The 15,989-nt window shown below is 43.7% G+C and overlaps 1 protein-coding gene across 1 annotated transcript in view; it reads right to left on the reverse strand.

Annotated features, from left to right (window-relative positions):
- The window catches only part of LOC102376644 (protein sidekick-1-like), a gene marked incomplete at its 3' end in the record, with an annotated part of 520,442 nt that overhangs the window by 456,166 nt on the left and 48,287 nt on the right, over positions 1-15,989 (reverse strand). The gene's annotated exons all lie outside the window — the stretch shown is intronic.

Here is a 15,989-nt window from a genome sequence, read left to right on the forward strand (position 1 = left end):
GGCGCCCTATGCTGCAGTTGCTGGCTGCCACTGTCAGGATGCTGGGGCAGTAGGGCTAGGGGACCAGAGCCCCTCCCCCCCCAGTTTGCTGGCTGGGGTCTCGGGGGTGGGGGTTAGGCATGGAAGGGGGGGGTCCCTCCCCTCCCCCATGGCCCCAATCCCCAGTGCTGCAAAAAGCTGGGCCAGGCAGCCCTGTGCTGCAACTCCTGGCTACAGCTGTCAAGAGGCTGAGGTAGCGGGATGGGGAAGGGAGCCCCCTGCCGTGGGGACCCAGTTCACCCCCTTCCTCCCCCCGAGATCCCAGCCAGCAAGCTGTGGGGGAGGTACGAAGGGAGCTGCCCTCACAACAGGGCAGTTCTGTCTGTCCCCTCCACCCCCCCAAGCCTCCTGACAACAGCAGCCAGAAGCTGCAGCAGGGGGCTGCCTGGCCCAGCTTTTTGCTGCACCAGGAACTGGCGCTGGGGGGAAATGGAGCCTCTGCTGTATGGATCCAGCCCAGCCCCCAAGTCCTGAGCCCACAAGCTTGAGGGGGCAGGAGATCCACACAGCAGACAGGCTGTGTTTCCCGACCACACAGGGAGAAGACAGTGTTTCCAGTCTCCTTTCTGTGACAGCCCAGGTTTGGGGCTGGGCCAGTGCTCGCCTGAAGCTAACAAGCACTGCTGAGGCTAGCCAGCTGCCCAGTGAGGGGCACCTGGGATACTGGCAGAATACAGCCTACACTGAAGAGCAATGGATGTGGTGCAGGTATTCAAAACAGTGCACTAAACTAAAGCACTTTAGTCTAATACCACATCCATTGAGGGTTAACTTAGAGTGGAATGCGCCATCTTTAAAGCACTTTAAGTGCCATGAATGTCTGTTCTGTTACGGCTTTAAGGTGCTTTCTGCATGCCTAACATGCATTAAGTGCACAGCATCTGTACCTAGCCCAAGCTGCTGATGAAATAAAACACCAGGCTGTAATGTGATTTAGAACTAATTTAAGTTAGAGGGTTGTTAATTAAACTATAACATTCCAACATAATCATGAAAAAGGTACTGCTTGTTCTCGAACTTGTGGATCATACTCATTTGTGCTATAAAGGCTATTTTGGTTGTTGATTATTCAAATAGAACCGGCTTCTTATTTGCTCTATGCATCAGTGATGCTTGGCAGTTATTAAACTTTTAAGGCTACAGTAATTTGTGCAATTAGCCTGAAAGACATTATTTTTTTTGGCTGCATAATTCATTGAGCATGCAGTTGAATGTATTAGTGTATAGTACGCTTCTGGAAACTAATAACATATTTCATTGAATCACCGGTAAAAACTTCACCTGTCTGTTTTTGCACGTGCATATACCAAATATAACTACGCAAACTTTAAGCATATGCCCTTTCTTTGCTTTTTTAAAATGGAGTATTGATTTAAAAAAAAAAAAAGTTTTCATGTGTAACCATGGCCTATGGTCTGATACAAAGCCAACTTAATTCCAAAAAGTCTTTTCTCTGGCTTTTATAAATATTGGATCAGGGTCCTCTACAAAACTGGAGAAATGGAAGAATCAGCTGTTTACCAAAATCAATCCCAAAGTAAATGGTCTCGAAGGGAGTCTGTAGCTGAAATGGGGGCCCTAAATTGAAGCAGTGCATTTTTAAACCCACTGCTTCAATTTAGGATGAAGTAAACCCCCGTGTCATGCACACACCCCACACTTACCTGCCTCTCCAACAGCGGGGAGGGGAGGGAAAGCTGCCAGTGGGCAGAGCAGTCCCTGGGCTGCAGGGGTGGGGGTTTCTGCTTCTTTCCAAAGCAGCAGCAGCACCCACCAGGCAGCACCCACCCACAGGCACCTGGCTCAGGCTCTGCTTTTCTTGGGCACAGCCTGCTTTCCCAGGCTGCTACCAGGCTGCCTGCAGGGCTTCCTCTAGAACCGCAAAACTGCATGGAGCCCAGTGCTTCATTCCATGGCTGTAAGGGCAGCAAACTAAAACTCCTCAGAGGAGTTTGTTTGCTGTGTCCCAAGCCATTTACAGCGGACTATACCACCAAATTTCCTACAGCAGTTCGAATTAATGTGCAATAAGCCACCAAGGCGTGCAAACACCAACACCACTGCACCAGTGCAAAAGCATTTAGCCCACTTTAAAGTGTCGTGCACACACGCCCCTTTTTTCGTCTACACATGGGCTTGCAAGACTTAATAAACACCACCAGAAAACACAATAAAAGAGAAATGTGATAGTTACAGATCAGATACTCAGTGCTAGCTCATCTACTGCAGAAAGCCTCCTGTTTACAGTGTTATGTACTAGGTTCAGGCACCCACTATCTCACTTAATTACTTCCCCATCATTTGAAGATTGGAGAAAGGAGACAGAATATCCTACATGCTCTGCCACAAGCCAAGGGTTGCCTCTGGATGCTATAGCCTTATAGATGGACAGTCTTCCCACAGCAAAGGTCAGGACTAATTCTCCACTTTCCACACCCAAGGACACTTGAGTATTAATCTTTAAAACTCTTGTGTTATCTTAGAAAACTAGTGCTCAAGATGCTGTTGTTAATTAAAGGAAGGTAATTACCTTAATTATGTAAGTTCAGGTAATTAAACAAAGTTTCTCAAAGTCTTGCAATATGGGAGTCTAATCACTGTCTTTCATTGTCAAAGAGGATTACATCTCATCTCATTGCTCAGGCATTCAGCAATAGGTTCTCTGAGGCTGATACACCTTATAGTTGCCAGAAATGTACAATTACAGGCTGGACAGATGATCACAGATGCCATGGATTGAGAGGGCTGTTCCTGACATGGTAAAGTCGGGTGTTGGTGCATGTGCCTACAACCCTGATGAGTTCGTTCTCAAAGTTAGTAACAGCATTATGGACCAATCTGCACCATGTTATACTGCATTCATTCAGGGTTGTTTTTAAACAGTTCTATTTTTTCTGTTACCCACCACATAAGCAACTTTCCTAGGTAAAATCTCTGTAAATTTTTTTCTTGTTTCTTCAAAACATCCATGCATTCTGTTTCCAAACTGCTGTGTGAAAAACTGTGACAAAGCTGAGCCAGAGAACAATTGTAGTTGGCTAGTGAGATGTACTGGCAAAATATTAAGGATTTTTTCCCCTGCTGTTTTATATATTTACATTTACAAGAGAAATTAGGTTAGCCTTTGCTTTCATCCTTAAACTGGATGCATGAATCAGTCAGTGTAGACAGGATTTTAAGGTTAGGTCAACAAGCGCGTCCCTCAGATATATAATGAATTATATTTCATTTAATTGTTTTTATCGTCTTGGGATCTACTTAATCATACACTAACTCTTAGCATTTGCCTAATTCTTTTCTTAGAAAAGTCAGTGGAAGTTTTATTACAGACTTCAAAGACTGAGTGTGGCTAATGATGACCACTTTTGAGAAGCTGAAATTAAAACAGTTACCTAGTAAGTTAGGCCCAATTCAAACCAGTAACCTGCAATAAAAGACAATTCCTCATCGTAATCGTCAGATGGCTGATCTCCTCTACTAGGGAGTCTCACTTTTATTTTTTTTATCCTGTAATTTCAGCTGAACACAGCATTTCTTCTTTACTTCCTTACCTAGTATATAAGGTTAATATATCTAAACTTGTACTACTATAGGTTATAAAGCATGGTGGAATATTATGGAATGAAAAGCAATATATAAATTTAAGATACTACTTTATGTCATTTGGTCTGATATTTTTGCTCTATTCTTCTGTAGATTTAGGGGAAAGAATAAAGAAAATATTGGTTAAGACTAAGACAGATAACACAATTTGACCATAGAGGCCCCTTCGGAGCAAAACAGTCTACTGTTTCAAGAAAGAAACTGATTGGAAACCATGAGAGCAATAACGAAACATGGTGCTGATAACCACCAGGTATTCAAATTCAGCATATTTTATAACACAAAAGTATGGTATTTTACAAAAGTCATTTCTAGGATTCCATATGGGTTATACCCGGCAAAAGCTTCCTTTTATTTGAGTCTTATTTTAGGGAAAAGAGTTAAAGCAAATCAAAACAGTCAAACTAATAAGCAAGCTATCAGAGCCATGTTCAAAATGGATACAATCCCATTCATTTTTCATATCTTTCAGCCATGTTGGCTGAATGCCAACAAAAAAGATTCCCTCTAGAACAGGGGTTGGCAATTATTTCAGCTGGAGGGCCGCTTAATAGGTTTTGGTGAGCTGGTGAGGTCCGCAAGGGTAGCCCCACCCCTTGACAGGTGCCCCACCCCCTAGTCACCATCTTGGGACCGGAAGTCCCGCCCCTAACCCCTGAGCTCTGCCACCAGAAGTCCCTCCCCTTGCCCCAGAGGTACTCCTTTCATTGGGGGGTTGGGGTTTTTGCCATCTTTAAACCAGTAAAAAAAAAAAAAAAAAAAAAAAAAAAAAAAATTATATGCTAAAAATCAAATTACTACTATAACATATTTTAATGTTATTAAAAAAATATGGAGGGCTGTAGCTGTGTGTGTGGAGGATGATGTGGGGTTTGTGGACAGGTGTGGCTGTGCATGTGGGCAGGTTGTTTGTGTGTGGGGGTGTGGGGTGGTGTGGGATATAGGGGGTGAGGGAAGGTATGGTGGGGGGGATGGTCCCCCCCCCACCCTCACATGGCACACAGCCCTCACCACTGGCAGTGGCAGCAGCAAGGGGCAGACCCTAGGGGCACTCATGGCCTAGCTGCCAGGACCTGGTAGTCTGTGAATCCCAGGAGCTGCATGTGAGCCACGGGGAGCCCCACACAATGAAATGGGCCAACCTGGCTCTGCACTCCCACTGCCTCACTAGGTACAGGCCCCAGGCCCCAGGCTCCTGCCCAGCTGCAGCTTCTCCTTGCCCGCCAGTGCTTCCCTACCTGCTGCCCAGAGTAATGCAGCAGGGACACAAGAAGGAGCCATGCAGTTCCCGCTGCAGCACCAGCCCCACCCAGAAGCTGTGCGCTGGCTGAGGCCAGGGATCTCCCCTGCTTGAGGGTGGGAGTGAAATATGCTGCCCCAGCAGGAGTAGCTGGGGCTTGGGCCCCATGAGAGCACATCAGAGACAGCTGTGGGTTGGGTGGGATACAATTAACTGGTGGGCGCCTGCCCATGGGCCGCATGAAGTCACCTGGCAGGCCAGATCCAGTCAATAGGCCGTATTTTGCCTGCCCCTAATGCTACAATATGTTGGACTTCACTTTTAATACACAATCCCAAATTTCCTGAATACGCTGAATGCTACAGTAACTAATTTTACTAATTAGTAAAAAAGAGAATATAAACAAGACCAAATATAAACATTAATTCAAAATACTTCCACACAGATTTTGTATCTACTAGAAGTATTTTAATAGGTGTCATTTATTAGTAACTATAACTTGTCAAATATTGAATATAAATACATAGATAATCCAGTAAAATACCTTGATAAATCTGACAGCTGTTTGGTGAAAGTTTTAGGAGTTATTTTGCACTGTAGTAAATTCAAAATATGCAAATGAAAACAGACTATACAGCATGACTGTAATCACGTAACATAAAAGTATTCATTTATCTCAATATTAGTACGTTTTAGAGATACCTATCAAGTATTCTGGGAGAAAATTAAACATTGTCCAAAGAAAGAATATTTGGGAAAGTTATGAACCCTCTGCTTGTCCTTCCCCATTTCCTAGTTCTTATTCTTCCTGTTTTCCTCCTGCTGATTGCTTCAGTAAAGAAAACTGGCTGAACTGAACAAAGAAGATATGCTTACCAGAGTGCCCTTTACACATCATTTGCATGCAGTCTCAGCATAATATATGGTTTCCTCCTCTCATCCAATCAGTGCTGATGCTGTCTGAGGGTATTTCCATAGTTGCCTGCTCTGGAAATAAGAGGGCTCATCTGATCATATGTAGTGGGGTGAAAAATACAGTAAAAGTTTCTCAGTGGGTGGGATTTTCTCAATGTATAATTAGCAAAAGTTAGCAAAAATTTTCTCAGTGTATAATTAGCAAAGGTGCCCCTTGGGTCACTATGTATTTGATGTTAGACACAATTTTAATACCTTAAGAACAGGAAGAAGATACGTTAATCAAATTCTCTAAGTGCCAAACTGGACACTGGTACAAACACCACTGATGACAGATAAAAAAATATACACTATGAAGTTTACAAGCATAGTAAAAAAAAAATTTTTTTTAAAACCCAGAAAAGATTCAATTTTGCAGAAAATTCAGGTCAGACAGGCAGGGTCATGGGAAAATAATCTGGAAAATATTTATTCAACTGGAATGAGAACCCAGGAAGCGCTAACTTTGAAAGAGACCAAAGGATCAATGCAATAGGGCTGTGCGAAGCATCAGGTGGCACGGGGCAGTGGAGATCCCACCCCACCCCCCCCACTGGCAGGAACGGTGAGTGTGGGGGTTTTCTCAGTTTTGTTTTTTTTCCCCGTAAAGGGCCGGAGCAGGTAAGTAGGGGGCAGAGAGGGTGAGGCAGCCATGAGGTGGCTGGGACAGCTCTGGGGAGGGTCAGAGAGCTCATGCAGAGTCCCCCACACAGCATGAGGCAGTGGGAGGCAGCAGGGATCACCTCCCCGCCTGGGAGCACCTGCTGAGTCGGGGCTTTTTTTTTCAAGTGCCAGGAGCTGGGGCGGGCAGGGCCTGACTGATTTGGAGATTCAGCTGAATCAATTCGGGACAGTGATTCAAATCACCAAATCGAATCACTGTCCCCCTGAATCGGACAAATCCGAAGTGAATACTAGCCACTTCGCACGGGCCTACAATATAATATGGCAGTGTGGCAGCGAGGCACCCCAAACAGGCTCTCGAGGGAGAGAGAGTGGACCCCACGGGCCCCAGACCCTGAGAGCAAGTCCCCAGCGGAGCTAACTTACCTCCCGCAGGGCAGCCGGAGCAGGAGCCATGCCCGTGGCCGCAGCTGCACAAACCGGCACTACACCAGCTGTTTAATCAGCTGTTTCCAGCGTGGGAAACAGCTGAGCCAATCCCAGCGGCCATACCGGCCGCTGCGGGAAAGTTTAAAAGCCCCGCCAGATCTGGGGCAGGAAGACAGCTGGAGAGAGAGAGAGAACAGGCTGGCAGCTCATGAGGCGGGCTCTGGCATGGGGAGGAGGCAACCCAGCCTGCGTGGCTCACGCAGGCAGCACCGAGGAAAGCTTTAAGCCTCCTGCAGGAGGCAAAGCAGGAGCACCCACACAGCCCCCAGAAGAAGCTGACACCGAGGAGGCAGGGGAGCTCCCTGCTTACGGGAGGAGAGAGGAAGCATCTGAGATCCCTAGAGGGGGCTGGGATAAGGGAGGCAGCCCTGCAGCCCCCTCCTACTCGGAGGAATATTTTCTTTGAAATAAAAACGACCCCAAGAGGGGAGAAAGAGCGACTGGAACCCGGTAGACAGGCCCTTGGCCGTCCTACAGGGCCAGAAAACATCATGTACGCATCACCAACCAGTTAGCGAGTGGACGGGGTGTAGGGGAGGCAGAGCCCCGTGGAACATCGCATCCGACGATCGTAAGTACCACCGGCCATCGGGAAGGCCCACCCGGGAAAGATCTCCCCTGAAGACCCCTCTTATAGTAAGTTTAACATCAAAGTCATGGCAGGCGAGTTGAGGGGAGGGGCCACACCCTGATAGGCCGGGCGGCCAGAAGGGCGCACGACGCCACAGGTAGCAAAACACCAAAATGTTATTATGGAATACATACATAGAGAAATATCATGGAATAAAGATAAACAGGCTGTATAGGCTGGCAAGATTGCAGTTGGAAAAATAACAAGATAGATAGGTTGACTGACAGGGAACTATTAAAAGGGTTATATATGGATAGTTTCCCTAAATGACAAAATAGAGACGTAACTAATCATTTGTACTTGAAACTGGTAAACAGTAGGCCTGTGCAAAGCGGTTAGTATTCGCTTCGGATTCGGCTGATTCGGGGGACAGTGATTCGATTCGATGATTTGAATCACTGTCCCAAATCAATTTGGCCGAACCTGATTTGGAGATTCGACTGCAGCTGAATCTCCGAATCACACAAGCCCATCCCCTACCCGCTCTCTCAGCCCTGGTAATGGCAGCCCTGCCCACCCCAGCTCCCGGCACTTTGAAAAAAAAACCCAGATTCACCAGCTGCTGCCCAGCAGGGAGGTGATCCCCACTGCCCCCCACTGAGTGGGGGGCTCTGCACGAGCCCTCTGATCCCTGCCCACTCCCCCAGCAGCCCCCATGGCTGCTCTGCCTGGCCCAGCTCCAGCCCTTTAAGAAAAAACAAACAAACCCCGAACTCACCAGTTCGTGCCCAGCAGGGGGCAATCCCTGCTACCCCCACAGTGCTTGGGGAGCACTCTGCACAAGCTCCCAGAAGCCCCAAGGTCACTGCAGGAGCTGCTGAGTCCAGGGCTTTTTTTTTGGGGGGGGGGGTTCTTAAAGGGCCTGAGCTGGGTCAGGGGGCTCATGCCAGAACCCACCAGGCAGCATGGGCCAGTGGGGGGCAGAGGGGATCGCCCCCTGCCTGGCAGCACCCAGTAAGTCTGGGCTTTTTTTTTTAAAGAGCAGGGAGTTGAGCTGATTTGAGACCAGGTGGGGCAGCCATGGCGGGGGCTGGGGGAGCAGGCAGGGGTTGAGGGGTGCTCGGAGGGGCTGCAGGAGGAGGCAGGGGATGGGGCCCTCCCCGCCCCCTACTTACCAGCTCCGAGTCTGGCTCCAGCTCCCTGCTGCAACACCAGGGACTGCCCAAATTGTTGAAGCTCTCTGAATCTTTTCCAAATCAATTCAGAGAGCTTCAAATCGATTTGGACCTTTTAATTAGTCCCCTGATTCAACTGGGATTTGGAGATTCAGCCACCGAATCTCCTCCGAATTGAATCAGCACCCAAAGCTTTGCACACCCCTAGTAAACAGCAAAGAAAGAAAAAAAAAATATATAAAGAAGGGGCAACCAGAATTAACAGAATTAAATATAATACAGTGAAATGTAGGTTTCCTGCCAGGAAGGTCTCCCTATAGAGAGATGTTTTAATCTGTAGAATAATTTCCTGAAACAGAAGTGGTATAGATCCCAGATCTTTTAGCAATTTAAGGCTTGAACCTGCATGGGGTGAGGAAAGCTAGAGGGTAGTGCAAGAGTAGTAGTTTGTGAACATGTTCAGGTTACTTACTTCAGTTTCAAGCAACTAAAGTTTAGATAAACCAGCTTGCTCAGCCACTGTGCAGAGCTGCTAATTATGACAAGAGCATTTAAGGTGACAGGAAGCTTATTATGTTCCTTTTTGATTATGTCCTCTGTACCTCATGCAGCCTACCTCAGATTTGGCCCAATCAGAAATTCTGGCCATCGTAACTCCACTGCCCATAACAGAAAATCTCTTGTAGTATATTCCAGGTGTTTATAGCTTTGCTTCGTGATTACCAAGGGATTAGTAAAGTAAAATATAACTGTGTATAAAGGTGGAATTAGCCCCTGAGAATCTCAAATATGCGTACTGTAAAGAAATTACAATGCCTTTCTTTACCGAGAAGCCTGGCTTGGGCTATACTTGCTTACGGACCATTCCCTCCAAATTACTTACGATTAGGTTTGCATTATATTGCTTCTAGGTACATTCTTACACGAGCTTCTAAATGGTGAGCCAGTATGCTTGCTGTGCACTTAAATTAAGTGCACATGATTATTCAAGTATCAGGCTTCTCATACTGCCTCAGCTCTAGGCACCTGCTGAGCCTCCAGTGAGGGCTTGTCCATATTTCAAATTTGTTGAGTCACCTTGAGTTGTTTAATTTTAAAATGTCCTGTCTCCACAAACTAAATGTTTAGTTATGAATCATCCGGCCTTTTAACACAAATTATCAAGTCCACTTTAAGTGACTTTACCTGGGTTCAGTTACTATTTACCCGCAGCTAAGTAACATGATTGTATGCACATACGATGAAATGTAATACATCAGCCTTGTCCTCCTACAAGTATCCCCGCCCGTTTATTAGCTACCTCGATTGCTTTTCTGTGTACCCGTGTGTCCACAATTGCTCTGGGTTCGCACTGATCAGATACTGTGCAGGTTCCCCTCTCTTTATGCAGGTTCTGTATGTGCGAATTCGCTCTTATGCGATGACCCTTTTTATATAAAAAAATGTGTTATAAGCTAAGTAAATTCACTGTTATGCGATCGGTGTGGTTAAAACCTGTAGTCAGCTGCTTTGTGTGGTGCATTGTGGGAGTGATGCGCACCAAAATACAGTCCCCTTTGTGAATCTGTGCTGCTTATTCGTTGTCTGCAACATGCATTTCTTTAGTTACCATCCCCATTATGGCTTCAAAGAGTCCCGCTAGCTTATCACCTACCCCTCACCCGGGTCCAGCAATGAAGCCTTCACCACCCTCTCTTCACACCAACTAAACATTCACCACCATCCTGTGCTTGTGTGTACTGTCTGCTGTTGGCGAGTACCAAAACTGTCTTGTAAAAGTGGTAGAAATGGGTCTGGGGGTCAGTACAGTCACAGTCTTGGAACGTAGCCTTATTTGTTACATTGCAAAGTGGGCTCCCTTTTATGCGAATTTGAGTTATGAGCTGTTTTCCAGGAACGCACGTACAACGTAAAGCGAGGGAAACCTGTATTGGTGTTTAGTTGTACGCAGCCAAATTTCATCCTCTGCCATTTCAATTCGTAAAATGTTCACATACCCCAGTCATACATCTCACATTCCTAGTTGTTCACTAGACATTTCTTATAGATTCATAGATGTTAGGGTCAGAAGGGACCTCAATAGATCATCGAGTCCGACCCCCTGCATAGCTGCTGCATTTGGTCCAGCACTAAGATACCAAATTTTACCTGGACAGAGAAGCCTTATTTTGTTCATGCTCAGCTGTAAATTTCTACGAGAGGGTACCATAAAAAATGCTGAGTAAGGACACAGTAAACAGGACGACCAGCTGGACTATAGGTGTGCAAAGTACAATCTGACTGTACAGAGGAACTATAGCCTGCCATTATTATGAAGCTCTTGATCATATATGTTTGCTATGGATGCCACTACTGTGCCAGAATTTTTGTGAACATCCTGACTTACCCACGTCTTGGATGTAAGCAACCCTGTGAGCTCAGTAAATCTGGAATCTGACAGTGTCACCGAGGTCCTGAACTACCTCCAGTTAGATTCAGAGCTGGAGGATGAATCTCAACTACACACAAAGACTCAAATCACAGATTAAGTATTAAATGATATATTTAAATGCAAGCTAATAGAGTTCATGGAGGGGGAAAATTACATGTGCCTGGATGCTTTAAGGACCATATTGGTCTTTTTGTCTTCACCGGAGTGACCTGTGATACACACACAATCCTCAATATAAAAGCTGCACTGAAAACTAAACAACCTCCCTCTTCCTTTCTATAGTAACATGAATACACAGAGCATTTCCGTGTCCTTCCCCGTGTGCTGTGCTCATTTGCCATCCCCTTTCTGCCCAGTCAGCTCCAACCACCATATTTACAGCAGCATCTCATGACTGAACACAGAAGGAAATTCTTTTAGAGAAAGTCACTTATATCAGGTAACTTTCCACCATTTCAGCAGTATGACAAAGAGAAGACAGAGAAGAATATTGAATAACAGATAGTCAAATTACTTTCCTAGACCCTCCTAAGTTTGCACAGCATTAGTATGGCTCAAGATTTTTTTATTGCTAACAAAGCTAATCTAATTATATTACTATATATTATTTTTAAAAGTAAATCAGACATCTCTTGTCATTCCTGGATCTTGGCCTTAGACCTTCCTTCTTACTCACTGTTCTAACATCCAAACAGGCACAACAGTACCATCATAACCAACCTTATGATATAATCATTGTTACAAACTGCATCTTGATTCTACCCATTAATTAGTCTTTAAAAAGTAACAAAGTCTTTAAAAAGTAACAAAAGCAAATCAATTGCTTGCAAGAGGCACCTGGACGCAAAGTAAGAACACAAGATAGAATTCAGTATGGTCCCCTGAATTGTTGCATCATTTTGTAGATGCCTCTTCTCTGGTTAGTCAAGACATTCATCAAGCATGCCCGGATCCCACTCCCATCCATGTAAGGCTCTTTACCTTGGTCGCAAAATACAGATAAAATGCAGCAAGCAGATATCATAATAGGAAGATTTTCATAATTAGCATCTGATCTTGACACTGGGATCCTTGTAGTCTTCCAAATGCACATTTCACAGTCATTCTGCAGCTTCTCTGGGTATTGTTAAATAGTTCTTTTCTCTTAGGTAAGTGTCCAGTAAAGGCCTCCATGAGCCAGGGGAAGAAAGAGGGTAAATTAGGTCTCAAGGAATGATCAGAAGAATGTCGATACCATCAATGTCCACACAGACTAGGGAAGCAAAAATGCCAGGGAACACTGCAGAAAAACACCCAGACCCATTAGAGACCTATGCATCATTAACCCGTACAGACTACATATAATCGTGAGCCTTCCACAGTGATCAAACAGGAGAAAAAAAACTTTTCTTTTAACTAATCAGGTGTGGGAGCTTGAGATTAGGCCCATAAATTCTATTATTGACCCAACACAATTAAGGAACCTTAATGTGCAGGTGGTTATCAAAAACTTGGTACCATTATCTAGCCTCATGATCCAGGGGAATTACGGTGCACACCTTTAGCAAGACAGTTCCAACAGCTGATCATCCAATAATTAGCAAGTGCCTGATAGCAGTCGGGTATTGCAGGGTTCCAGACTTCTTCTCCCCGTTAAGTAGAGCTCTCTGGTAGGTGGCATCCTACTGAAGCCTTGCAGTGAAAGCTGAAAGAATGGCTTTTTGACATCCTAAAAATTCTGCTGTCGATGCCCATCACCCAGGTCAAAAACCCAGCCCCCAGGTCAAAAAAAACTCACTCAGCATTAGCTGGCCAAGCCCAAAAGCAGCACCGCACCAAGCAAATCTGCACCAGAAAAAAGGTGTTGACATAAATAAACATTTTCAGCTGCCGCATCAACCTCTGATTCTCCAAATGCCCAAGCTTTAAATTCAATATTATGACATTAGATACTCTAAGCAGTACGCCTATATTCATGACTGAGAGAACGCACAATATTTCCACAATGCTGTCTGATAGTTCTGTGAAAATGGTGCTGGCTCACTGAAGCAAAAAGGATGACCAGATAAAACAAAGGAAGCATGGGCCACGTCCAGATGAGCACAGCCGTGAGGTATGTGGTGCCACAGACGGCACCACATCTCTCATGTTCAGTTGTTCTCCATGCTGCAAGGGAGCAAAGTGAAGGGGTTTTCTGGTCAAAAACACCTGCGGGGAAAAAAGCAGCAGTGGCGTGCACAATGGCAGCAGGCGCTGCCCAAAGCTGGAGCCTGGACAGCTGGATCCACACTCCACTGCCGGCCAGGCTCCACGCGACAGGACTGCCACTGCTGCAGCCCCAGGAGGCCCCCAGGTAAGGCTGCTGGGGCGAGCCCAGTGCTGTCCCCAACCTCCCCTACTGCCCCACACCCAGGAAAACAGCACAAGGTGCACCATTGCTAGTTATCCCTGGGAAACCAAACACCTGCATCATGTGTGGATGCGGCCATGGGGGTTATTGAGTTTGATCCTGAACCCAGGAATTCCACTGTCTTCTGGTTGAAATCCCAAGATGCAGAATGCAAAAAAACTCCAGAAAACATACATCACTTGGTAGACTACTCAGTGACTTACAAGATTCAAGACTATCTTCGAACTTTGGTTTGTATATAGTGAGGTAAGTGATGCAAAACTACTTTGGTAATTAATATATATCCTAAATATGTTTCAATGTTTCCTGTTTATGTAAATATTAAGGGCCACATTCTGCCACTTTCATTCACAATGATTACTACCTTACTACAATATAATCTAATTTTATTCAAAGACCGGTTCACAGAGTAAGATAATATTCGGTATGAGACAGGCTAGCAGAATAATATTAACAGGACTAGGTTTAAAAAAAAAAAAAAAAAGTATGTTCATTTGATGTATTAGAAGGTTCTCAGCCATTCAATCATCCATATTATTAAAGAACTGCAGGCAAGCAATGTAACATGAAATTATTATAATGGATAGGAAACTACCCGGCATATTGATTTGATGCCTCCACCAAGAAAGAAATTGATGTAGAAGACTGCCAAAAGAGAATTCTAATATTACTAAATTTTGGATTTTTTTTCTGCATTTATATTCTTGGCAGTGTCAATCACCAAGGTTATAATAAACTGATTTTAGAAATTTACATTTTTCAATAGGACTTTACAATGCACACACTTTTAATTAAAGCATGTTTTGGATGCAGTCATAGATTACATTCATGCATTGCATCTTCTTCTGCTATTTACATAAGATTATGTTGTAATGTATATATTCAAGCTTTACTAATCTTTTTTAACAGTCGAAATTTAGCTTTCAACTGCAAAATCCTCAAAAAGAGCTGGTTACAGCTACTCTTTAAGCCCCACATAAATTACAGTTTTCTTTGAAAAGTTGGCTCTGAAAAACTTTCCAAATTAAATCAATTGCTATAATCCTCAAAGATTTACACTTTAAACATTTAAAGAATTAAATATTGACTTTTTCCTACATGAATATAAATTTACTAATTTAAAAATCCAATTTTTAAAAAGTTTAGATAATAAAATGCTCAATATAAAGGAAAAGTTACATGCAAGTTCGCTGCACATAAGCATGCTACACAAATAACTTTTCAAGAAATATATAGGGATATGACACTTATCTTTTCTAAAAGTTTCTTACAAAAATCAGAATTGATATACCATACCCTAATGAGATATGAAGAATTGAAATTGAATAGACTTATATATGAATTTCTTATTACCAGATAACTGGTTAGTAATAAGATGGATACCTACTCAGATTAAATGAAAACCAAGGAAGCATGACTGAAATATTACCCAACTCTAACTACAGCTTTATTTTATTCTAACTTTTGAATTTGATTCTCATACAGCACGAAACCAGATTTATAATGTTTTTAGAACAGTTGCCAATATTCACAGTCAAACAGTTTAAAAAAAATTAAGTTGGCATCTGCACAGGAAAGCATCATTAGTATGAAAGAGATGTATGACCCTATTTAAGTCATTTTTGTGCTGCGGTAAATTATCTTGTGATGCCAAAACTCAAAGATGTAGTTGCATTAAAAAATCAGTGTTATTACTCCAGTATTTATATTGTGATATATGTATTGAAATATGAAAGCTCCTGGATTTTATTACTCTTTTCTTAACATAATTAAAAATTCTGATTTCCTTACTACCCTCTCCACTTCTTCTTTCACACACCCATCTCTTTTTCTCCCCCCCAACATTTACTTTCAGGTGGTCATAAAAATAATCAAGGTGAGATCCTCACTCCATAGAAATCAACAGCAACATCCCCACTGACATCAATGTGTCAGGACTTTGGTCTCAGATTTTCAAAGGAGACTAAGTTAAAAAGGCATTCACTCTACTTTATAACATACTCCAATACCGTGCCAGTCGCTCACTTCAATTTTTAATGCATTTCGAAAAGCAATATTCATCCCAACCTCATCCAATTTAGTCATGCAAAACCTTGATGGTGACTTGATACTCTCATATTTTATCTGATTGCCACATTATCCGTTCATTTAGAAAATTATTTCTCTTTAACACTGCGTACCTTTATCATTTTGTACAAAAGCTGACTGATGTCGAGATACATATTCTATTTCGCTTTATATCCCTCATCTGCCAGCAGGAAGAGTCCTTATCTACCTTCCGATCTGCCAACGTATGACTTTACAATCCAATTTTGTGCTAAGCACCCAAACTGTTATAGAAAGAAGAGATTTTCTTTCAGCTTTCACAATTCTTGTGCAACTTAAATATAACATTTTTCTCTAAAAGTCTTAAATGACACACCTCTAATACAAACACAACATTCCTGATGGTGTTATTTCCCTGGGTAAGCAGT

The sequence above is a fragment of the Alligator sinensis genome, unplaced genomic scaffold, assembly GCF_000455745.1.
Source record: "Alligator sinensis unplaced genomic scaffold, ASM45574v1 scaffold772_1, whole genome shotgun sequence".
Classification (NCBI taxonomy): Eukaryota; Metazoa; Chordata; order Crocodylia; family Alligatoridae; genus Alligator; species Alligator sinensis.